Source organism: Pezoporus flaviventris, unplaced genomic scaffold (assembly GCF_033815535.1).
Source record: "Pezoporus flaviventris isolate CSIRO_AGI_PZ_B2104156 unplaced genomic scaffold, CSIRO_AGI_Pfla_v1 ptg000035l, whole genome shotgun sequence".
NCBI lineage: Eukaryota > Metazoa > Chordata > Aves > Psittaciformes > Psittacidae > Pezoporus > Pezoporus flaviventris.
This window is the reverse complement of record NW_026892583.1, coordinates 8,159,985-8,186,566: the sequence shown is the minus strand read 5'-3', so window position 1 is coordinate 8,186,566 and position 26,582 is coordinate 8,159,985.

Below are 26,582 nucleotides of genomic sequence, written 5' to 3'. Positions count from 1 at the left end.
TTTATTATTCTTAATTATTGGAGAATAGGTGCATTAATCATGCTTTGTGCTGTCTCCTTTACTGCTCTGTATGCCACTATCTGCAGCAAACCACTCAGGGAGTGGGACATTGCTGTGGCATGTGAGAGCAATGTGAGATGTCGTGTGTCCTCTTCTCCATGCTCCTTCTGCCCAAAATACCTCCTGTTCTGCCTTAGAAAAGGGAAAGAAGGGAGACCCAGGTTCAGCAGGAGACAACAACATTGCCATGAGGTAATGGGGGAAACCAGCACTTCTCACTGGCTGCAGCCCCTGAGAGCAGGGACCATGGTAAGAGCACATAGGGCACGCACATAGAGCATGCAACCCATTACATGTGAAAGCTCAAATGATTACATTTTTTCAAGATATTTGTTTAATACACAGATAAAACCTGCATATTTAGTTCATATAAACCATGCATATTTCTGTAATATATAATAAACATGCCTGTGCATACATATATACATATACAGACTATACATATTTATAAAATCTTCAGCCTGATGGTCAATAATCTATTGATTTTAATTTTTTTTTATCGCAATGAAAACATAACTGCTTTTGTGATGCTCGCACAGATCAAATGCAAAATTATTCAGGTTAATCAAAATTACAGCTGAATGTTAAGTGTTGCAGAAGGCTCTCATGATACTGAAAAACTGAAATAAAATAGCTGATGAAATTTCATTTAACAATAAATATGGTGCCCAGGAGAAAAAAATAACCTTCATTGTACATCTGCAAGGATGGGCTCCAGCTAATATTATGCAGAAAAGTGATCTTTCCTGCATAACAAAACAAAACATTTCCCTGTGAGGCAGCAGTGCCAGCACATCTATAACACTGGCAGTGATTCTGGACACCATGTCTCCGGGTGAAGTAAAACCTGGGGAGTGACAGCAGAGGCAACCTTGGCTGTGAGCTGACCTTTGAATAGGGGCAGAGTACTGCAAAGCTTCTCCATAAAGGAGAAGAGGGAGAAGAAAGACAGGACTGGTCTGAAATCCCTCCAGAATAGCTCAGCGGGCAAGAGCTCAACCCCTGCTCACTGCTGGAGGCTGCAGAAGTGCCCAAGATGGAAACCAAGAACCTGCCTCAAAGGAAACAGCAGGAAGCAATTATCCCCCTATGTGCTATTTCTCTGCAGTGCTAAGCTATAATGGAAGCTCAGCTGCAGGGGATGTTGTGTAAACCAATGCTTTCAAGGCACTGGGGGAGTAGACAAATTCCTGGGCAACAGGAATTTCCCTTGGTGGTCATCAGACCTGGAGATCTGTGTACAGCCTCTGCCCCTGAAATCTCTGCAGGCCCCTGCCTGCTGAGGGTACACATGTCAGCCTGCTTTGAGGACCTACCAAACCTCAGTTCTTATCCTCTTTATTCATCATCTCCTTTGATTCCTTTCAATAAAGGGATTTGTTAAAGGTTTGGAGCCGTGGGGATGTTTCTGGAGAAGTTCTTGTTTGCTTATGTTCTGTTTTATTCAGATACACAGAGGCCTCAAAAACTGGATTTGAGGCAGTTCAGATAAGGAAGCTCATTGATTACAAAGTATGGGAGAAGCTTGATAAAGGTTTGGCTGAGCTATGGGATGTGGGACACTCACTTAAACGTGTGTGCCTTGCTCCAGTGGTTATGGTGAGTGGCTGTGGCTCATCTGTCCCCGTTCCTGCACTGCCACAAAGGAAACAGCAGCTTTCTGCAGGTGCTAGTGAATAGTTTGTTATCTGGGCTGACTTTTAAAGCTTTATATATTTTAAAAAGGGATCTGTTTAGTAAACAAGTACATAAAGAATGAGTGCTGGGAGTGTTGCACAAAGTACAGTTGCAAACAGGCTTTATTGCAGCAACTGGTCATAGCCCTTTGTTTCTTCCTAATTAACTACTCCTGTTTGCAGATATGTAAAGCAATGATGACCAGACTTACCAGCTTGCCTCAAATACCCGTCTCCCAAGAAACTTCCAGTGTGCTTGAATACCAAAAGGTATTTAGCTCCAGGTATTACCTGTGGAGCCAGGGGCAGATTCATTATTACCTTGTGCTAGTGTTGCTGTGGGCTCAGCAAGATGGTAAAGGCATTTTCAGCTCACCTGGTGCATGGCTCTGCTCCTCTGCTCAGCACAGCACAGCTCCTCCCTGGATTAGGGACTCTCCTTACCGCAGAGAAATGTTTCACCTATCCATTTATTCAAACACAATGTGCTTTTATGGCCTTTTATTTCTTAAGTGTTGTAAACTCGCAGCAGATTTTTATGGTTTCAAATTTATATTGCACCAGTTGAATAGTTTAATCCCAGGGGGAAATACTTCAGTTGGGAATTCAGGCTTTTTATGCCATCATAAAATCCATCGTGGCAGATGTAACTGGCGAAGGTAGGTATGGATGAGGAGCATGTTGATCTTGGTGCCGACTGTGCCTGTGCACTGCATAATGGCTAATGACATGATCGCTCATCTCTGGTGCTGTAAGACTTGTGGGTGTTAGTAATTTTATTCTTGAAGTGATTATTCAATTCAATCAGCACAATGAGAGGCCACAGGTCACTATTCCCCATGTCTCAGGTTCACCTGTGGGTCCCTCTGGAGGTGATGGATGTCCATCCTTCCCAACCTCCTCTCTGAGCTGTGGTTTTGCTGCTGGGGCTGAGCTGCAGAAGAGAGACAACAGGAGGCAGGAACGCCTCTGCTTTTGTCCTGTGAAACAAAATACTGCCATCCCCTGCCGTGGTCCCCGCTCCTGACACAGGGCTGGCTTGAGGACCCCAGATCCCTGGACAGGCTTGATGAACTGTGTGTCACTTCACTTTTCACAACACCCCTCTAGGGGAAGACTGTGCTTCCAGAAGAGTTTCCTTGTATATACACCAGCTTCAAGTGAAATAGATAGTAAGGGGAAAGAAGCTGGAGCAAAACAAATGACAGTGAAGCAATAAAAGAAATATAGAAGATTTTTGCCCCCTACGTGATTTCTGGCAAACTAAGCTCCTACACACTGGAGGAACCACCTTTCCTGAGAGGTGGTAGACCTATTCATGCAAGAAAAGGGGCTTGGTGAAGCTTTTCTGCACCAGTTCCCAGCATTGCCTTCCTGCAGCACGGGTGGAGCTTGGGAACAACACACTCCACAAAGCAAAGGGCTTCCATGTTGGGTACTATGAGACCAAGCACAGTGAAGGCACTGAGACTTCTTCACCTGAAGCCTGCCTGAGTGCAGGGACAGGGTGGGATGGGACACAGCAGCAGGAAGCACGTGCACTGCTTGAATGCCAGCTGGAGTCATGGACATTTTCTTTCCAACAGGCACTTTCAGATGCTGGAATTTTTTTCATGCCTGAGCACACCAAAAGGGACACTGCATGTGACCGCACACAAGCTGCACTCTCCTTTGGCACCCAGGCCTGATCCTCTGGGAACTCTCAGAGCATCTCTTGACCTTGGGGGGAAAAAGATTATCAGCTATAGACCAGGGTCTTGATTTATTTTCTGTCACTTAAGATTGACTTGGTGCATACAAGCTTCACTTTCAGGACCCGGGCCTGTTCCTTTGGGAATTCTCAGAACATCACTTGACCTTGAAACAGAAAAAGATTATCACCCATAGATCAGGGCCTTGATTTCTTTTCTGTCAGTTAGGATTGACATTGCATACAAGTACCCTGCTGGTTTGAGGATCAAATATTGTCTCTCTTTGCTCTTTCTTTAAAGCTTTTAAACATCCCAATGAGACCGATCAATTACTGTGGCTTTATGGGGGTTTCAAACCACTGAAGGCTATGAGAGGCTGTATGTGCCCTGGGAACATTACTTTGACTCCTACTGATACTGCCCCCCTCCAGCCTGAAACCTATGGGCCACAGGCAGAGCACAGGGACGTTTTTTCTCCATGTCTCCCATGTGTCTTTAGTTCATCTTTGCTGAACAGCTGGAAACATAGTGTTTTATGAGCCCTGCCTTTCAATGAATAACAGCCACTGAAAAAATCATTCAGTAGTATATACTTTAAAGCTTTTTCTGTATGAAGATGTTTTGAACAGTAAGAGCACTGAGGAGATACAGCATTTTTGGTGAAAGCTGCTGTCATTACTTGAAAGAGCAGTGGGTTAACCCCAGCAGGCTCAGAAGGGGAATTAGCTTTGGGGTCAATAATGGGATGTGTCATGGTGCCTGCTTGGGGGACCCAGCTCTTCCTTCTCATGCCATAGCAATAGGTCCTCTCCTGTCCTGCTCTACTCTACTCTGCTCTACTCTACTCTAACCAGTAGGTTTACCAACTAGAAAATGCAGAAATGTGGGCTAATTACAAGAGACTTTTTATAAGAAGGTTCTAAAGCCTGAAACTTTGGGATTAGTCTGTATTTTCATCCTCACCAGAAACACCTTCTTTGAACTCCCTCAGAAATTATTTCCTTACTGATGAAAGCGTTATCTTGTTTTCTAATCATGCATCTCTACTGGGGAACATGTTGCTAAAGAAGCAGTAATTATGCTGGAAAACCTGTTTGGTAATGGGAGGCTGCTACATTAATAGTTTTGAGGTTCAGCCCTGGGAATAATCTGGTGACTGTTGAAAGTGTGATCCACTCCTTGTCACATTTAAGATTAAACCTGCCCCACTAAACACATCTCAGCAGGGCTGGGGTAAGCAGGGCTGGCCCGCGCTCTTTGCTGTGTGCAATGCAGGTTGAAACCAAAGCGGTTGTGGCAGAGCTCTGCTGGTGCAACAGTAAACTCCCTAAACACATTTTGGTGCAGGTGGGTGGAGAAATTGCTTTGGTACAGCTTTTTGCTTCATACAACAATGCCCAAAATCACACCAGCAGCAAGGGGAAGATGTACCCACAGCACTCAACTTGGGGTGCTTCCCTATCCCATGGCCAAGCAGCTCTCAGGATGGGGGAAGATGCTGAATGTGGCTTGACATGACAGCACCAGTCTCAGGTTCACAAAAAAAAAACAACATAATCTCAGGATGCAAAAACCAGTATTATTTTCTTCTAAAAGCAAAGATATCATAGACTCATAGAATGGTTTGAGTTGGAAGGGACCTTAAAGATCATCCAGTTCCAACCCTCCTGCCACAGGGAGGGTCACCTTCCATAAGATGAGGCTGTTTAGCCTAGCTTTGAACATAATATGGGCGACACAGTAATGATATTCCCCCTGAACTCTAGCTAGGGCAGTTCAGATTTGTTGCTAAATTCTTATTAAGCTACACACTCTTTGGTGGTATTTGTTTTTCTTAGCATTTGTCTGAAAAAAGTATCCCTTGTGAAAGTTTCTTTTAAAATATATTTTGCTCCATCCAGGTGTCTGGAGCAGCAGCTCTTCCAAGTACATATTTAGACAGCCTTACCAATGATATTATTTGTCTGAAAATAATACACAGCACTGGATAAATAACTCTTGTGTATTTAAAACATATATTGTATTTTTCCACAAACAGACAGCTGCTCTTCTCAAGCAAATAAATAAATGCTTTTGACAGCATTAGAGAAGGATGTTGACTGCATGGAGGTACAAGCTGAATGCTCATACTTTCTGATACATTTCTATCATTACTGATTAAATGCATCTTGCTCAGGTCTTTGGGAGTTTGTTTTTCAGTGTTTGACCTTTTAATAGGACTGGTCATTGCACTGCCTGCTGCTGAGCTGACACTTGGGAGCTTATTTTAACTCTCACAGCAAAATACATGAATGTTGAAGTAAATAAAAAAAAAAAAAAAGAGATAAAAGAAAAGCCAATAGCAGGGAGCAAGACGTCCAGCTCCTGTAGCCCACAGAAGACCTGGTCAATTCGTTCAGGTGAGGTATCACCAGGTGACATGGTGTCATGGATGCCGGGGAGGGACTCTTCATTAGAGACTGTAGCGACAGGACAAGGGGTAATGGGTTAAACTTAAACAGGGGAAGTTTAGATTGGATATAAGGAGGAAATTCTTTCCTGTTAGGGTGGTGAGGCACTGGAATGGGTTGCCCAGGGAGGTTGTGAATGCTCCATCCCTGGCAGTGTTCAAGACCAGGTTGGACGAGGCCTTGGGTGAGATGATTTAGTGTGAGGTGTCCCTGCCCATGGCAGGGGGGTTGGAACTGGATGATCTTAAGGTCCTTTCCAACCCTAACTATTCTCTGATTCTATGGTTTAAGCCCAGTCAGCCACGCAGCTCGCTCTCCCACTCCCCCCCTCTTCCTCTCTGCCCCAGGCTCCCAGAAGGATGGGGAGGAGAATCAAAAGAATGTAACTCCCACGGGTTGAGATAAGAACAGTCCAGTAACTAAGGTATAACACAGATCACTACTGCTACCACCAAAAATAATAATGATAAAGGAAATAACAAGGGAAGAGAATACAACCCCTCACCACCCGCTGACCGATACCCAGGTCACACCGAGCAGTGATCTAACCCTTCCAGGTAACTGCCTCAGGTTATATAGTGGGCATGACGTGCTGTGGTATGGAATACCTTTTTGGGTAGTTTGGGTCAGGTGTCCTGTCTCTGCTTCCTCCTGGCTTCCCCTCTTCCTTGGCAGAGCATGAGACTCACAAAGTCCTCGGTCAGAGTAAACATGACTTAGCAACAACTAAAAACATTGGTGTTATCAGTGTTGTTCCCAGGCCGAAAGTCAAAACCACAGCACTGCACCAGCTACTGAGAAGGAGAAAAATGACTTCTACTGCTGAACCCAGGATACATGGCTTTGACATCAGGGCAGAGATGGTGAGGAAAAACTTTGTATGTTGCTCCGTGTGTTAGTAATGCTGGGCTACAGGTGAAATACACTGTGGTCTTTCACCATATGCCCTGAGATGCACAAGTTGTTCTCCTAAAGCGTAATTCAAACATTTTTCTTTCTCGTGCATGTTTTTTTTTCTCTGGAAAACAAAGGGGAAAATAAGCAAAGCAAAATTACTTATTTGGAGAAAGTAGGGAAGGAGCCACAGGCAAGGCAGGAGGAGCATTTGCCAGGCTTAAAGGCTTGCTAAAGATTGTACCTGCCATTATGTGTTTTAAAATAATGTTTCTTTTGACACTGCATTTTTTTGTTTTCTCATTGTGCTCCTTCATGTATCATTAATCCCAGTTGTGTCCAGACAGCCCTGGGTTTCCCAGGCTCAGAAAGCTATGACAAAGGCATTGTCTGCAATCAAATGCAAAAGGACAAAAAGCAGTTGTGCAATGAAATGTGTAAAAATAGACGAAAGGAAGGGTGCGTTGTGCAGTGCACCGTTATCATCTGTGGTTTTATTGATGGTGCTCATTGCAATGAGGCACTGTTGAAGCTGAGAGTTTATTAGGATTTAAAATGGTTTGAAGTCTCTGTGGGTGAGGAGACCATCCCCAGTAATATTACATAGAATAAAAAGTGATGCAGCTACTCCTACTTCAAAGTATATGTTGTCCACAATTCAATGAGCAGCTGGGAGAAAAAAAAAAACAACAAACATTTGTAGGCAATTCCTTTAATATTTCCCATCCATTTTTTTTTCTTCCTTTTTTTTTTGGTGGCTCAGCAGTTCAGCCTATGGCAAAAACAAAGGAAAAACTCATTGTGCTTTATAAGACAGTTTGCACCTGAGCTGATGTGGGTCTCATTTCCTTATCATTTCCTCATTTTGGGGTAGCACTACAACATATCCCCAGCTCCATCATTGTGTCAGCAATCGCTGCTCCAGCAAGGCAAGCCAGAACCTTGCTCATCAGTCCTTCCTCCAGGAGCCAGATGGTGGTGCAGGCAGTTTTGCAATTCTATTTATTGTCCTTTTTTTCCCCTGCACTCATGATTCTGACTGATTCCCTTAGTTTGCCAATGTGTCTTTTGTAATTGCAGGTTTTCCATGATAAAGTGATTCTCTGAGGTGTTTGTTGCTCTAACAGCACTGTACATATTCCTTCAGGTATCCAGCCCTGACCTTGGATTCTGGGGGCAGTCTTCAGAAGTAACAGACTCCTCATTAAAATGCGTTTATATCTCTTGCACAGCAGGAACCATAGCCAGGTTGATGCTGCTTTAACCATGCTACTCTTTGCAATTTCCACATTGACATTCTTGCTTATTCCCAATTTTGTCCCTACACCTTTCCTTCTGCTTGGCCATTGTGAGCAGACTGTCACCAGACCACCAGCATCCACAGTTTATAATGCTCCTCAGCCTCCAGCAGCCCATCTTCACTAGTGTTTTGCTAGAGCTTTTCGCAAGTGATTGGCAAATACTCTCTAATACTGACTTGATGTACTCTATTAAAAGACTCCTATGTCCCAGGAATGACTTGTCCTAATTATGGTGTCTATAACGCTGGCAGAGTAATACAATTTTTTCCTTCTGCCGTTTGATTTGGGTTGCAAAGATTCAAAGCCAGCAATAGCACCTTGTCTCTCTGGTTTTACTTCAATCCATGGTTGTAATAGTCACCCAACACCTTCATTATGAATCCAGTAGCTTTGCTTGTTTTTTGTACTTTAGACCCAAAGAACTAGGAAAGACACACTAATTACTTTCATTTGCTCGTATTAATGAGTTCTTCATGCTCCCTCTGGAGCAGGCCAAGCCCCTGCGCTCTGGTCCTCCTCTGCCCCATTCATCATCCCTTGCCACCCTCTTTGCCTTTTCCTAAGGTGACAGCAGGGTGTTTTAGCAGGGAAAGGCCTAATGACAGCAAAATACCATTAAGAAGTGTACACTCTTGCAGAAACACAGTCAAAACCCATTAAGCTGTAGCAGGAGTAGCTTATGCTCACACAGACCTTCTGATGATTAAATTGACAAATTACAGCATCGCCTTGCTGCTTGCCTACTCCAGTGTCCCCTGCAAGCAGCCTCAGTGCACACTGTTCCTACTGCAGCACAGATTGGGTGCCCTTGGGGACCCAGCCCAATTAGGCAACAAATGCAGGATGCTTTAAGGAGCCCATAAAAATCTAGCTGCCAACAAAGGGCAGAAACAGTACAAGTTGACTAATGGATTATTTAAATTGGGAGAAGTCAAAAACAGCTCTGTGAGCTGAGGGGAGAGCTGGCATCACACTGCAGTTATTGCTGTGAAAAATAAAGGCTATTTTTTTGGGGTGGTGTGAATTGCAAAAAGCAATAAATGCAATGTGCTGCATAATCATTTATTTGTGTTAGCAGATACTTAGATATCTATTTATATAATATAACATAACGCTTTATGTGGTGTGAGTTTTAACTCAGCTTGGAAGTAATTCATGTTCTCAGCACAGCAATGAAAATAACTTGTTCAATTGCTTCTGTGGGTTTTTTTTCAAATAAGAGGAGAACCTTTATCAGGAACACCATGGAGAAGGCTCATTGGGAAACCTGAGCACAACTGGGGCCAAGTGCACAAAACCTGTGGACGTGGGGTACAATAAATCAAAACCGAATTGACTAGAGGTGAAGCTATGACCTCTGGCAGTTAGCTCAAAAATGCCAATCCACATCACTGCTGGTTCAGGATTACCACATGTTTGGAGGAACAAGGATGAGATGGTTCCTGTGCAGTCCATGTGAAGCGTATGTGGTTTAATGTTGCCAAGTGATGCAGAGGCTTGGCAAATCACCAGGCAGCAGTGGCTCCAGGTCATGCTGTTGGGCCATCGGCTGTGCTGCATTCTGGGATGCTTCCCATGCATCCTTGGATTCGGTACCTCAGTCAAGAATGTGTATCCCAGGTGATGTTCTAAGGTGTATATGTATATGTATATATATGTGTGTGTGTGTGTATATCTATCTATATCTATATATCTACTTATATCTATATATAGAATCATAGAATAGTTAGGGTTGGAAATGACATTAAGATCATCTAGTTCCAACTCCCCTGCTATAGGCAGGGACGCCTCCCACCACACCATATCACCCAAGGCTCTGTCCAACCTGGCCTTCAACACTGCCAGGGATGGAGCAGCCACAGCTTCTCTGGGCAGCCCATTCCAGTGCCTCACCACCCTAACAGTAAAGAATTTCTTCTTTATATCCAATCTAAACTTCCCCTGTTTAAGTTTTAACCCGTTACCCCTTATCCTATGACTACAGTCCCTAATGAATAGTCCATCCCCAGCATCCCTATAGCCCCCCCAGCATCCCTATAGCCCCCAAATAGATATGTATAGATACATATATCTATAGCTATATCTATTTTATCTATAGCTATATCTAAGCTAGATCTAAGACATCTATGTAGATTATACATATATAGATTATACATATATAGATATTTAAGGATATGTTTCTTATCTATATCTAATCTATATGTACAGATTAGATATAGATATCTCTCTGTATATATAGATTAGCTATAGATGTAGGTATCTAACTAAGATTAGATCTAGAAAGACAATGGAAGGTGTCCCTGCCCATGGCAGGGCTGGTTAGAACTACATGATCTTTAAGGTCTCTCCCATCCCAAAACATTCTATTATTCTGTGATACATTTTCCCTGTTGAACTGTCTGTAAAGTTGAAATTTCTGAAATTTCCAAGAATGCCAAAATTGTAAAAAAATACATTGGCAATCTCAGAATGTTTTCCTTTGACCACATTTTTTATTTTTTTTTTTAACAGCAGAGTTTTTGAAATGTTTCAAGCTACTGAATAAATCCAATAAAATGCCAGTTCAATGGTCATCTGAGTGCACCAGTAATGGTGCACTGAGCAGCCACATTTATAGTGAAACCCTGTTTAATGTTTCAAAGTGAAAATATTTCATATATGTCAAGTCTTTAAAAATTAATTTTTCTGAGGGGAATGAATGCAAGTCATTATTTTTCAGTACAAACCAAAATACTTTCAGGCAACATAAGTATGTATATTTAATATATTTAACCCAAGCCTCAGTCTGCATTAACTTTGGTATTTATTAGTTTTATATAGCATATATAACATAAAACACCATACATTATATAAATATATAATAATATATGAATAACAGTTTTGCATTATTATATTATGCATTATATATTTTTATATTAATATATAATACATATCATAGAATCATAGAATGGTTTGGGCTGGAAGGAACCATAAAAATCATCTATTTCCAACCCCCCTTCCACAGCAGGGACACCTTCCACTAGGCCAGGTTGCTCAAAGCCCCAGAACCATATAAATATATCTCTGTTTCTTGGTAGAAAGAAATAAATATGTATAAAGAAAAAGAAACTTATTTTAAAAATATATATCACCAAGAAAAAGGAGTATATACATATTACAGATATTTGATACAAAGTATATCATATAGTATTCATAGACAACATTTTTGTGTATTATTTGTATACATCAGTTATATGTACATTATATAGCATCATTATATATTATAGCCACTATTTTATAACATTTGATACCTATTAGTTACATATAGGATTTTATTCTCATTCAGTGTTAAAAAACAGATGAGTGTCGAGGCACTGGTGTTCTGGTGGTGCCCTGGGCCCCAGCCCTGGCGGTGCCATGCACATAGCATGGCTCAGGCAGGCAGGAAGGAGGAGACAGTGGTGCTGGGACCCAATGGAGCCACCCCTTACGTGTACAGCATGACTGTCCACAGGCTTTAAGCCCTGAGACAGCCGCTCCACTAAGCCTTTCAAATCCCTCACAAGTTCCAAAATAGGTTTCTGAAATTCATCTTTCCCCCACTACTTCCATAACATGAGAAGATTTGGGAGCTTTAATGGTGAGTAAGAGTTAATACGTTACAGTAAGCCTGACTGGCATTGTGGGGTGGAGTGCCAGGTTCCAGCAGCAAAAACTGGAAATGGAACTAAAAGAAAACCGAGGATGCATTTAATTTTCTTCTTGTCCCTTTTCGTCATTTCCTCATAAGCTGCTGACCATTTCTCTTGGACAGAGTTAAACTGCATGAATAAAATTAAATGGGTATTAAAATAAGGAATGATAATAGCAAAGACCAGAAGGAGGCAAAGAAAAAGGGGTCAGATGCTCTGCAAAAACCAGATATTAAGAACATAACAAACAGCATATCAGACCATTAGATTTTTAACATAAAAGCTGCATAATGCCCCATCACTGGAAGTGCTCAAGGGCAGGCTGGATGGGCTTTGAGCAACTTGGTCTAGTGGAAGGTGTCCCTGCCAATGGCAGGGGAGTTGGAATCAGATGATCTTCTAGGTCCCTTCCAACCCAAATGGTTCTGTGATAATTCTGTGATAATGTTGGAAAACCATGTAAACAGCAGTAAAGAAGATAACCGGTTTTAAATATCTGCAGCAAAGAAAAGGCAGGGCAGCAGAATGTGGTTGTTAATACTTATTTGAAAAATAACTGATTCTGGTAAATGTTATTGGAAACTGGATGAATTTGGGATTAAAATTCCTGCCATGCAGACAGGGATTGATCAGTACAGTATGGCCAGTCAGAGATATATGGCACTGGGTCAGACTATCACTGTGCCCATGGGATCCGGAGCCCCCACATCCCACTGGGCTGGCACAGGAATTACCTCTCAGAGCTGCCCAATCCTCCTGTGGATGAGATGCACTGCTTTGATACCAGGAATTAAAGCCCAGAGGCAGGCTAGTGAGCCTCTTCTTTATCCCTGTACACAAGAGAGCCGTGCTATTTACATGAACACCCAACACTGGAACATGAATATTGATGTGAACCCATCAAAGACAAAAAGGGCCAGTGAACTGAAACTGAGACAAACAGCTATTTCTCTTGCTGAATGGTACTGAAGTACCAAGCCCCAAAGCTTCAAAATATTAATGGCATTATCAAAATGGGACCTTTAATTTTGCATTAAGATGATTTTAACTTTGGAATTCAGGAATTTAATTATGCATGAGCCCCAGCCTCAGTGCTTTCCTGAGATTAGTTTGCAGTTTTTCATTTATACTTCTACACTTAATGTGTAATTTAGCCTCCTGTATAGAAGGGCTAAGTGCTGCTAAATGTCTATTTGTGGATAGCTGCAGCAATCCCTTTAAAATAAGCATAAAGATACCGTACTCATGAATAAGTGGGGAAGGTTATGAAGAAAACTAGGAAGCAAATTTGGGAAGTTGATCCCAAAGAGGGATGCAGTGAAGGTCACAGTTTGAACACTTTCTAATACAAACCCTAAATTTTCCTATTCCTGGGCATAGGCAAATGCCCACTAGTTTTGCTGCTACCACGAGATGTTGTTACAGCAGCCATGTGATGCTGAGCCACCTTTCAGGTGCTCATGGTCCTTGCTTTCCACAGCGTGGTCCCACAAGGGGAGCTCTGGCTTTGGAGCAGAGCTTTCCCAGTAGGGTGCAGCTACACCAGTAACTCAGCACTGAAAACCTCCAACTCCCAAACCAGGACTGACACATAGATGGGATCAATGAGCCCTCACGGAAGCTGCCCATGTGCTGTGGCTCTTAGTGGCACAAGGCAGTCATGAAAGGGGGTGACTCAATGCACTGGCCTTGGTTTGTCTAAGAGAGCATTCTGGGATGCTCCCCATGTCCTCTGCTTCCAAGGGCCAGCTCATGCTGTACCTCCCCTGCCTTCCAGCTCCCTGGGAGCAGGAAGCTGAACTTCCCTTTCTGCTTCAGGTTCTTCCTCTAATCCATATTACATTTTTGACAGATGACTAAGGGTACCTGTTATGCCTTCTTCCTACATGTCTGGATAGGGAACTTCAAGTATGGATTAAAAAAGGTATATTTCTTACGGTTTCTGAAGTCTTTTCCCCAGCAGAAGTGCCTGGGGAATGAAATTTCTGTTCATAAAAATATGTATGCAGAAAGCCTGATCTCAATCCAGCTGCTTTAGACAGGAGAAGAGATATCAGCTTAGCGCAGAGAAAAAGGAAAGCAAACTGAACAAAACAGAAAAATCAACATCAAAATCAATCTGCATTCCGTACGATGTTTTCTCATAATGCCAGAAGTATATCTGTGAAAATAACATCTGCATCAATGTGAATCAAGAGCCCCTCGAGAAACACGCAGAGCTTGGGATTAAAGGAAGGAGCGGAGGCACAGATGAGTCGTACTGCTCTCGACTGATGCAAAACGATAAAATTTAGTGATAAGGATTTTCCCTTTGTACTGGTGCCTGTGTTTAACTCCTTTTTAGCTTTCTGGGTTAGTACAATCTTCATGGTCACTGTTTTTCAAATGCCTGGCTACCACAGGCATGAGCGTGGAAACATGGAACAACAGGGTCATCAGAGTTTGAGATATATGAGTGTTTATGGAAGGGGTGAGAGGGAGAGGAGAAGAGCCCCAGAGCTCCCTGCAGCCTGGTACCATACTTGTGCCTGTTACTGATGCATCATTGCCTGCTCCTTTTCATACACAGCAAGATGTAGATGTTTGTTTACAACACCTGTATGATCAGAAATATTAAAGGAGATAATAATGAACCATCAGTCCTTTGGCCACGAAACTTTAAAGTTCTCCAAGGGATAACGCACAATTTTAATGAACTTTTTTGGTTTTCATTGTGCTTTAGCATTTCAGTGAGAGAAGTTTTAAGCTCAGTATCAGGCGGGATTTGGAGGAACTCTTTCTGGCGTGTCGGTGAGGTTAGTCTGGAATAGTCTACACAGAGAAGATGATCTTCCCCACCTCATCTCCAGCCCCAGGCATATTTGCAACACCTTGGGGCTGCCAGAGCACTGCCAAGCTGTCCTGCCTGCCCCAGTCTTGTACCCCCTGCCCAGCAAGGCTGCATGCTCACACCAAGTGTGTCCTGTCCGTGTCAGCCTGGCTGACCTGGGGAAGGGATGGTGGTTGCTGTCCCTTTCAGCCCTCCAGCATCCCTGCTGTCCCCAGAGGGAGCTTCACAGCCACACACCTACAGTCAGTCAGGTTTGTGTACCTTTAGTATTGGTGGCTCTGCACACAGGTATTATCAGTATATACTTGCAGCTTTAATCAAAACTTACTCTTCTTGGCTAAGCCTGCTTCCCCAAGTCTTTTTTGAAGATCTCGTCTGCCTTCTGCTTCCACACTGCAGTCTCAAACATCCAAGTATGAGCCACCCTGTGCCACCACCATCTGTTAGACCTTCACTTAACCTTGCCAGGCCTCTTCTCTGTGCCTTTTTTTCAGGTTAACAAAGTAAACTTTGATTTTAAACTATTCAAACATTGTCTGATTGGGGTTTTTTTGTTGGTTTTTTGTTTTGTTTTTTTTTGTCAAGTATGTCTAACACCTGTGGCATTTTTGGAATAATTACATTTCTGGTATTTTAACAAATAGTTGCAAATTAAAGGAGCTCATACTAAAGTCAGGCTGAATAAATTTATCAATTTGGGAAGAATATCAAGAGAAATAACCTCCCGTTTTAAGAGAGGGAAGAAGAGAAAGGACAAGTAAAATTAATAGAGTAGCTCAGTTACCTTCAGAAAAACATGCCATGAACTCAGCAGTAGCTGATGAGCTAGCAGCAGTGAGAACAAAGAGGTGAGAGAAAGCCAGACAGGGGAGGTTACAGCATTGGAAAGGCAATGTGGGCATGCATGGTGTGGGGGTCTATGTGTGTGTGCATACATGTATGCATGCTTAGAGACCCAAATACATATGATATGGCACATTGTAGAGGAAACTGACATAACCCAAACCTGAGCTGCAAACCCCAGTAACCACAAGCAGCCCCAAAGTTGGGGTGAAAGCAGCTCTCTTTGCACTTCCCCCAGCTATGCTCGATTGCCAGGGCTATCTACTTTCCTCAGGGGGTAAGGGCAGCCCCTGGAGCTGAGCATTTGGAATTTCAATCAGAGAGGCAATAATCCAGTATGTGTTGGGAGCAGCATTGCCTGCTTACAGCTTTGTATGTCGATGCAAGTACATTTTTAGCTCTGCTAAGGTGGTCCATGATGGGCAGCCCCCAGGACCCCGTGCCCATGGGGCAGCCCTGGCTTCCAAGTTCCCAGCAGTGTTTGGCTGGTGCAGGTGAGCGATGGTGTCTCTGTGCTTTTCCAACAGCTGTTGCTTTGTATTTTGGAACATCACACTTCTAAACCTGCCCCCTGAGAGCTTCTATGTGATCTACAGCTTTTAGACTAGAGCTGAGAGAATTTTCTTTTTCAATTTTACATTTACCCTTATGCAGTTTTGTTCTTCAGCTCAAGAAGAGCTTTACCTCCTCAGTATTTTCCCATTTCCAGCCAGCAATGACAATTCTAGTATCATGCAAAACCCAGGCAAAATGGATGGTGTATAATGGGGAAAATACAGTTTGCTCAGCCTTTCCCAATCACATTGGGGAATTAATGAGGTGTTTTGGAAGTTTGTGGGTTCATCTCCTGTTTTCCCAGGTAATGGCCGCCAGGGCCCCAAGGAGCCAGCACATGTGGGGGATAATAGCAATTTTCCATGTTTTCCTTTTGCCTGCAGGCTGGGATACACGTTTATTGTTTTTTGTATCGGTTAGTAAAAGCATTAAATGCAATTAACTTTATGGAAGTTGAGCATTCTGGCTAAAACACCATGCCCTGTATAATGCAAAAGAGATTTGGTGTGTGCATGTGTGTGCTTTGCTACTAGGTCACTGTGCAGGAATACCTCTCAGTGGCCTCTCTGAGATATGAAGATCTATGGGGCAATTTCCTGGTTTCAAAGATCAAAGACTTCTTATGTTTCTATACAACAGAACTTCAGAGAAGAAACCAGTGTGTTCGTGTCCTGTTTCTTTCCTTGATCACTTTGGTCATTTGCTATACATTTGAAATGCTTTTCCTGGACAGGCAGAATGAACCACTTCTGCAACTTCATAAAGACTGCAGGAGCTGTCTGAAAACAGTTTCCCTTGCAGGTCTCCCTGGTATTTATTACATAGACCTGTAGACATTAAATCAGCAGAACAACTGCAATGCTCCAGCCAAACTAGTGGCTGGGTCCATGCATTAATTTTCAAGTTCATTAGGGAACTGCTTGAATCTGGAACAGATGACGTTAGAAAAGGAATTATAAAACATAATATGGGTATCATGAAAAATATTTTTTAAATGCTGTTATTAAAGCATTCTTGTATGACTTCTGTATCAGACTGTCAGAGGGCACTGATGGATTTTTATTTTTTTTTAAGCTACAAAATAGATTAAGAATTTTAATTAAGCATACTTAATCTTTCCACTACACACACAAAAAGAAAACAGGAGGGTTCTTTTTGTTGGCTATAAGTGCATACAGTAAGCAGATTGCTTATGGTTTTGCCTAATATGTTCAATTAAAATAGATTGAACTATTTCCTATAGTCTGGTTATAGAAGCATACAAGTACATACTGTGTTGAAAGGTGTATATCTATGTGCATAAAGACAAGGGTATTTGCATATAGGGAATGTGCCAGAGAAACTTTTTGAAGGTGAAAGCTGTTTTGTGCACTATGTGTTTGGAACTGAAACACCACAGTCACGTAACACTTAAGAGGATCAAATGATTTCTGTATATATAATGTTTTCAGATAATAAGCTAGTTGAGTATGCATGAGTTTTGAGGAGAGGTTAGCTGTCTTGCCAAGCAGAGAGAGTGAGGGAGGTTTATTTTGCTTTTAAACTTAATGCTCTCTTTTTTATTTTTTTAAAGTTGACCCTGAACAGATTTCAATACCATACTAGCTTTGCAGATAAGAAGCACAGAAAGAGCTACTGTACCACAGAGCTTGATCTTCTTCATAACCCTCAACATTTGCCACTCCTTGGCAAAAGTCTCTGTTGAATGACTAGACTTTAAACTGGCTAAGCAGAGCTGTTATCAGATCAGTTATTTATATATCAAAGCTTGACATGGGCAGGATGCATAAAGCTGTATAATGCTGTTACTGTCCTCGCAAAGACTGGTGAACATCAACATGGTGTGCTGAGATACCCTCCTTATGACAGTGACCTTGACACCAACCCACAGGTGTCTGCTCTCAGGGTGTTTGTTGCACTGACTGTCAGCTTTGATAAACTTGCTATTTTTACCTATCCTTCTCTGCTCCTGCCCAAAGCAATGAGCGTGCGAAGCACACTCTGCACCAAACTGAAAGAAGTCCGGGCTTCTTCTCTGCAGGCAGGACATGGTTGTGATATTCCTGGTCCTAGAAACAGCTACATAGCATGCCATGTTTCCTTTGTTATAGCCCTCTCATCTATACTCTATATAGTCATAGAATGGTATGAGTTGGAAGGGTTGGTTTTATTTAACTCAGGTGCATTCTGTTAACAATACTTAGCTGCTCCAGCCTCTACTGGGTAACAACTTTCTAAATTCCTATAAATCTGTATCTTACATCACTAGATTAATGCTGAATGTAGCAATGCAGCTGTGATTATTATGGATAGATATGGATGATATCTATTATGGGTAGAAAGCTGCTTGGTTTCTGATGATCAATATTGCAGCAGTGGTAGTATCGATGATGGGACTCTGGCTACACAAATATATGAGAAACCTCAATCTACTGAGCTGCTCTGATATATTTTCATATGTTTAAATATCTTTAGCCTAGCTTGCTGTTTCCAGAAGATCAGTTTATCGTCTATTCCAGAATACCAATTTCGGAATACCTTACTATATGGTGAGTTTTGTTTCTAAAAAAATTTTTTTTTGTTTTTGTTTTTTTTTTGTGGTTTTGTTTTGTTTTGTTTTGTTTTGCTTTTCCTAAAGAATGGGAGTGCTGAGTGCCTTCCTACAACTTCACAATATTTGTACTTCCCTAGTTTTGGGATAGCTGAGTAATGTCAGATTTAATCTGGGAGCCAAGTTCCCCAGGCCAGATGGGAAGATGTCAAGCTGTATAGCTGCCTGAAAAGATCAACCATAAAATCCTAGAATACCAGGTTGCAAGGGATCTCAAGGATCACTTGGTCCAACCTTTCCAGTCAAGTATGAGACAGAGATTACATGGGGAAGGAAATATCTAAAACTGACTTAAAAGCCTTCAGACTTCTCCCAGTGATTTCTGAGGTTTTCACAGCTCTGATCACCTATATGAAAAATGCAATGAGTGTATTACCTGGCATACACATAAGGTCTCTGCCACTTTGGGTCTGTCTGAAAATAAAATACAGCAGACTGTCCTCTGTTTTGTGTTTGTATCACATGAAAAAAAAAGGGCCTGAATTAGGTGTATTATTGTTGTATACTTTCATCCACTCAACTATGGAGTAGTCCCTTTACAGATCATTTGATGAAGCAATCAGGTAATATAAGAAAGAAAAGGCAAGAAAAAGCCTCACTGCATCTGAGTGTAGTAGATCCACTGGATCTCCTTTTTGTAAGAAAATTACTAGAAGTCCTGTCTGGGATGAGACTTAGTCCAAGAATAAGTCACCATTTCCTTCAGTCCTAGGCTGTTCCAATACTCTTCCTTGAGCTTGCTGCCACCCAGCATAGAATCACCCCCCTGGGCCCATGAGGAAGATCTACCATCTGAGACTCTCAGCTCTTTGCAAAAAACCCAAAACCACTCCTTAGTTATGGGGCCATTTGCAAGGGCATTGTGCTTACCTGCAAATGAGGCATTGCCATTTGGAGGGAAAGCTTCAGTGCTGCTGGGTGACTTAGACTATGGCCATCTTGCACATGCAGGTATTTGGGGGAAGTACGTAATTTCAAAAAGCATTTTTCCCCCTCTTATTTTGCTCACTAAGTTATTCATGAAAAATTAGCAAATGAGGCTATTTACCAGAAATACTGTCCAGCTGGTATTCTTGAATTCTAGTCTGTGCTGCTCATATTGCCAGCTGCTCATAGATGGCTTTGAGTTCAAGAGCTACCTCCTTCATTGGCAGTATGTGGGATATTGCTGAGCTTTTCCTGAACATTTCCCTTATTCCTCCCTCACCGCTGCATTCTTCTAAATCTGCACATGGAGTTTCCTGATAATTGATAACGGCATGTAGATGCCTCTCTGAAAGGAGCATATGGTTCAGCATTCAAGTCACAATCTCAGAGCACTCTTATAGGGAAGGTAACATCTGCTGACTCGCATGGGCTGCAATCAACCCTACAGAGGAAGTGCTTTAGGTGTCATGTCACAAAATGGCAAATTTACATCCTGGAGCAAAGTATTTTGCTTGTGTCAGGCTCTTCACTCAATGTGGGACTTCTGTGCTTGCACCCAACAGTACTCTGTAGTCAGTAGTTGTAACCTCAGGATTCAGTGACAGGGAAAAGTGCTCCCAGGGGCTAGCCTGTGGTCCCACCAGGCTTGGCCTTACCTAAGGAGACCTGTGTCTGTGGAGATCTCATGGAAACTACAGATATCATGTGTGGTTTTTAGCCAAAAGGCAGGGGGCATGATGGTGAACTATCCCCAGTTTTTATGGGAAGGGTCACACAACTGTATTAGATGATTTAGGAGGACATGTCCCACCCTAAGGTCCTACCCTATGCAAGAGCAGAAGTTTCGTACATTGCCATGGGTGGTCCAGTCTTTCTCTAACTCATCTGAGGATGGTGATAGAAGCAATTGGAGAATTATAGATTCCAGCCAAGAAAAAAAACCACATTATTCTGGGATGCATAAATAGAAGAGTTTCCTGAGGATTTGAATATCATTAGGTGGCTCTGATGTAGTTAATCTTAGTGTGCTGCATTTAATTTTGGAACTAGACTCTAAAAGAAAAAAGACATAGCAAAATTATGAAGCAACAGTAATAACTGGAGACACAGGCCAGGAAAGATCAGAATAATTTTGCCTGGTAAATTTGTGGAGTGGTGGTGTATATGGAATGCACCTGAGGAAGCTTGTGGAGTTTTTCCTTCAGGGGTTTTTAGGGGATGGGATTGTGCTTGCAGAAGGTGGCAGTAAGCAGTATGACATCCTGAGATATTGCAGACCTTTGGCCGGGGTGCAGCTTCTGAACTGTGGGAATGGGGAGGTTTATGCTGTGCGGCAACTGAACAAACCCCAGAATTTTACTTTAAAAGGTTGAAGAGAGGCTGGTGTTCAATACTAAGAATGAAAGGAGTGAAATCTTAATTTTCGCCAATGTTGCAGTTCTTCAAAAGCAAAGCGAGTTTCAAGGTAACTAAGGAAAAAATGTTACTTTGTAATGAAATTTGTTGAAAGCTTTTTTTTTTTTTTTTTTCATCTTGGGTGCTCCTGGAGCTCCATTTTTAAGCTAGAGCTCTTGAAAGTTGTATTGGATAAAATTATTGTCCCTCTAATACAAGAAGATAAACTCAGAATTATCAAATAAGGAAGCATCCAACAAAGGCAGAAAGGACACATATACTTTTCGAGCATAGATTTTTATGGAATTTATGGTAAACCAGTCTAAAAGTTTATAGTGTAGTAGTTACATCTACACTGGTTTGGATTTTAGCCTGAATAAATTTTAATTATCTCCTTTGAACTTGATTTAATGCCTTTGATATTGACAGTAAGATATCTACTATTTTTCCTCCTTTATCACTTTGAAATAGGTTTTCCCACCACTCGTAGTTTGACACAGCAAACTGATTCTGCAGCCTGGTTCTGAAGTTCATTAATATTATCAAAGGTTTGTGTGGGGATGGCAGAGGTAATTTAAAGTGCAAGCAGAAAAATCTGCTTTTAAAAGAATAATTAACTTCAACTCTTGCTCAGTTCAGAGTTTATCAGCAAGGTTAGGATAAATTGTTTAAAAATCTATTTTTTAAATGATTGTATCTTCATTATCAATGCACTGATGACCTCTAATAAATTAAATGCTGCATTGGTTCTCACTGGGGCTGCAGGGAGCTTTGATGTAGCTGGAGAGGAATGAGCAGGCCACACCACTTACCAAATTTGAGCTTTCTGAACTCCTTATGATCCAGACATGGCCAAAGTTTAAGTCTAAAGTGTTACAAATGCACAATCAGTCCTTTATATCACTTAGCTAAGATCAAAGTTCAGCAGGCTGCCAATCACTTATCGAGGATCTGTTGCAGCCAGGGATCTTAACCTTGAGGAGTAACCTCGAGAGACATCCCTGCTCCAGGGGAAATCCCGGTGTGCAGACACTGCTGTGCAGGAGAGCTCCACAAGCCAGGGGCTGCCAGTAATGACATGGTCATATTTGTATCCTGACTACAGATATTAGGGTTTTTCCCCAAATGCATGGTGGTTAGGTAGGTGCATTCCTCAAATTAGCCCTTGGCTATTGTGTTATCTGTCTCCTGCAAATCCACTTTGAGTCTGATGGGGACATCATGACCCAGACAAATCGTCACCACTGGCGGTTATTACTTGAGCAGAGTGTGATAGGTACACCTGCCCTCACAAATCCCTGCCAATGACCTGACAAAAGCCAGTGAAGACTTCCTGCCATAGGTACTTGAGGAAAGCCCACAAAACCTTCCCACCACAGACAAAAGCCTGGGGAAAACTCCCTACACAGCTCTTGTCCTGCCCATGTGGTGCTGTTGAGCAGGTACAGTGTTAAGGAAGTTGGGGTCCTGAACCAAGGTGAGGGATGCTACATGGCCATATTTGACCACAGGTCAGATTCAGCTAGAGTATACATGTAGTCCTTCCGGAGAGCCATTTGCAGCCAATCCTCCTTGGAACAGTGGGCCTGCAGTTGGGTCTCTTGCCCTGGGACAGGATGCTGTCAAAGGAAACTCCTCAAGTTTGAGAGCCATTCATTAGGTGAGTTTTGATTATGCATACTGGATCATTGGCCATGAACTTTAAGAATCAGCAGAGTAGGGACAAATCCATGTGACGTCCTGTGTTGGTGGAGCTTTAATTGAACAATGAATTTTGTTCAGCCTCAATTTATTTGCTCTGTGACACAGTTGCAGGAAAGAATGGTCAGGCTGGAGCAGGGCACATCTCCATACCCATGCATGTTGCTGGGGCAGATGAAGGTGCACATGACTACTTATGGACTAGTTTAACTGCGGGTCAGGCAACACCAGCCAGAGCTGGGGCAGGTCAGCGGAAGACTGCAGAGGAGGAGGGCAGTCAATGTGGGAGAGGGCTTTTTAGATCTCAGTGGTGAGTGCTGTAGGAAACAAACATGATAATTGCTGGCACCAGAGGCCAAGCATTACCTGGGGCTTACCAACTTGCTGGACACCATGCAAAGGGTCTGCTTTGTGATTTGGCCAGCCCAGTACCTGATGTACTTGTATGTTCCAGGGAGATGGGCTTTTACCCCACACACTGCTGGTCTGCCACATGGGAACAGGAGGTAAGGGTGGCTCATGCAAGCAAGCATCACAGTGGCCTACCAGGAAGGCTGGCAGTAGCAGGGGCAGTAGCATGGGGATCCTCAACAGTGACTTGTGCATGGTAATATCAATAATGCATTGGAAAATACCAGTAAATGTTCTGTGATATGTTTGGCTGAGACTGAAGCTGTTTTTACATTTAGTTTATGTTTTGCAGCTGCTGGGGAAGTGCCAGGGGAATGATTGTTAAATTTAGGATTTTATTATTTCAGTGAAAATGGGCACAGCATGGGCTTAAGCACTTCCCTGGGTACCCATATTTCCATATTTTCTAGAACCCCATAGAGCTCTTAATAAGATATAAAGCTTTTAAAGTAATAAGCATAAGTTACTAAATTAGGAGTTTAGATAGCAGAACAATCTTAGGAACTTAAAATTCACTTGCCAGTCCTCCTGCAAACTTCTGTAAGACCTCATATGACTACTTAATTATTTTGTAGCTCATTCTTTATAGAAGAGCAATGGCAGTTCTCTTCTATGGACACTTAATCATAGAATCATAGAATGATTTGGGTTGGAAGGGACTTTAAAGATCATTGCTTCTATTTTTATTTCATAGATTTTAGCTCCTGACCTCACTGATGGTTTTCTCTGTAGATCAAGTATGCTGTGCAGCTTTTGCTATGTTTCACAAAAAATGTTTCTTCAGAAGAAAGGCTATGTAAACTAAAGCTCATGTTGGACACTGCTGATTGGACCATCAGGACTTTTATGCTGAAACATGATCATGTGTCTTTAGCTTTTTTGATTGTATGTAATTTTAAATTTTTAACTGTAAGGTGTTTCAAAATACTTTTGTAATCTATTACATTTAAGAGTTCTACATAAAGGAGCTTGCAGAATAGTTGGTGTTGGAAAGGATCTCTAACCACCTATTGGGGAGGGGGTTATAGAATAATAGAATAGTTTGGGTTAGAAAGGACCTTAAGATCATCTAGTTCCACCCCCCCGCCATGGGCAGGGACACCTGGTACAAAACCAAGGCTCTGTCCAGCCTGGCCTTGAACACTGCCAGGGATGGAGCATTTACCACTTCTTTGGACAACCTGTGCCAGTGCCTCACTACCCTCACAGTAAAGAACTTCTTCCTTATACTTAATCTGAACTTCCCCTGTTGAAGTTTGAACCAGTTACCTTTCCAAAGGTGTCTTATCATGGTATGTGGGGGTATCACAGGAGGTGACATCTGGGGAGGAGGTCCCTACCTTGTAGCCTCCTGTTCACTCAGAAAGATGTTGCATTAATGCCTGGCCAAGCACGTTTTTAGAGTGCTTGAACTAATTCTATTTTATGGCACCTTGTTGTAAAGGCCACAGAGTTTTGGGGGAATTTGGAGAAAGACCAGCTTTTACTTTTGCTTCCACACCCATCATGGTTCAGAATGGTAGCGATGCTTGCATCAAGCTCTGTGCTGTGACATGGTGGCATCAGGCTCCTGGGCTGTCCATCCATCAGTGATGTGTATGAACACCAAATCCCAAGGGCTTTGAAGGAATCAGGACTCCTGTGGGACTCCAGTTCTTTGGGAAACTTTGCTCCTAGTGATCAAGGATGCTCAAAAGTGCTTGAGAGACTTACGGTAACAGTTTCCACTGGGACTCTTAAGACTCCTTTAGATGCTATTTTGAAATTTAGCCCTTTGGCAGCAAATTAACATATTTCAAGGGGCTGCATTGAAGATTTCTATAGGGTAAGCTGGGAAAAGCAATTTTTCTTTTTTTTTTAAAACAACTCACCTGTGGCACTTAAACACAGAATACTTAAAGCTGGGATGAGATTTTATATACCAAGTATAGTGAACTGGCCTATTATTTGTTTACAATGAAAAAAAACCAAACCAAATCCTTACAAAAGCTTCGACTTTAAATTACTGTTCTACAGCCTTGTTCTAACATCATCTATTTCCATTACGAACAGTCAAAATCTGTCTAAGGGTATCAATGATATCTGGAATTTCCATCAACATGGGCATTCTTTTTGTTTGCTCCCAGAGCTTTAGATGCTGCTATGTGTCTCAGTGCTGTCTTACATATAATAGGACTTTCAATAATGCAGTAACAATACACTATTGCACTAAATCTTTTAATATATTCCAAATCTTATTATTTTCTGTCACAATGCAGTAGCATAAATAGGCATGAATATATATTAACCCTTGGTTTGCATGAGATTCTCCAAGAAGAAAAGCCACAGCCAAGGGTTGGGGAGCACTAGACCGGCAAAGGCTCTTGCAGGCTGAGGTTTGGTTGGCAGAGGGAATGTAAGCACTCCGAGCTGCTGATTTTAGGGCAAGATGTATCGACTCTGATGATGATCTTTGGGCCCTTTCCTGACAGCGAACAGATGCAGAGAATAGATGCCTTCGTGCCTTCAGTTTACTGGAGGATAAAGCTAAAACATGTCTTAAGACTTAAATCTGGTTCAAAGGTTTTAAGTAGTGGTGAGTCAGCTTAGTCTCTTGGTAAATAGTATTGGTGGTAATTCTTTGCAATTGCAGTGGGAAAGTACAAAACATCTTTTTTTGGCTGAAGTGATTCCTACAGTAAGGTTTCCTTACTGGAAAATTATAAGAAGTGCATAAAATCTTTCATTTGTCTTTATTTTCCTTCTACTTTTGAAGCATGTAGCCTTGTACCACTTTAAATCCAAGAGACAAATGCCTTTTACTGTGGAGTTTTTCATACTTTATGAAGGAGTATAGATTGAAGAATGTTGGGGCTTTAACTGTTTATTTTCAAAGTCTGCCTATTCTGTGGCCACAGCTGGGAAACTGGCTGCTAAAAAGGTAAGACTTTGTGCTTCAAATTGGAGTAGCAAGGAATATCAAATGTGCTTTCCCTATTCTCGTGCTTTCCCGGGTTAAATCTTGTTAGGAACAAATACAGTGGTGGACACTAGCAAGTCATGAGCCACAGCCAAAACTAGCCCTTGAGATTGTTTTGGGGTGATAGCAAGAGGAGAAAACCTATCATGGGAAATGGTTGAGTCCTGGGGCTCCCCAAACAACTAACACATGATGGTCAGGTGGCCTCTTCTGCAGTGCTGTGCTGTAGTGACTGCTCACGCTTCTGTTCACGCAGAGGAGCTGGGACATATGAACACTTTGGGGATTTTTTCTCATGGATTCCTGATTATTTTTAGTTCTTGGGGTAAGTGCAGTAATGAGAAGGTTTTTATTCCTTCAGGGCACTGAACTGATCCTTTTGACTGGTTTTTAAAAATATGATGATTCAGTCTTTGTTTATGTTCACAGGAAAAACAGACTCAACTTGGGAAAATTAATTTAATTTATTGCAAATCAAATCAGAATAATGAGAACTGAAACAAAATAGTGATGATCCTGCCTGACTGAATCAAGGTGTGGGACAAAGGGGATGGTGTGTTCAAGCGTGACATCTGCCCAGTGGAGGAGTCTGTGAGTTTCAGTATTC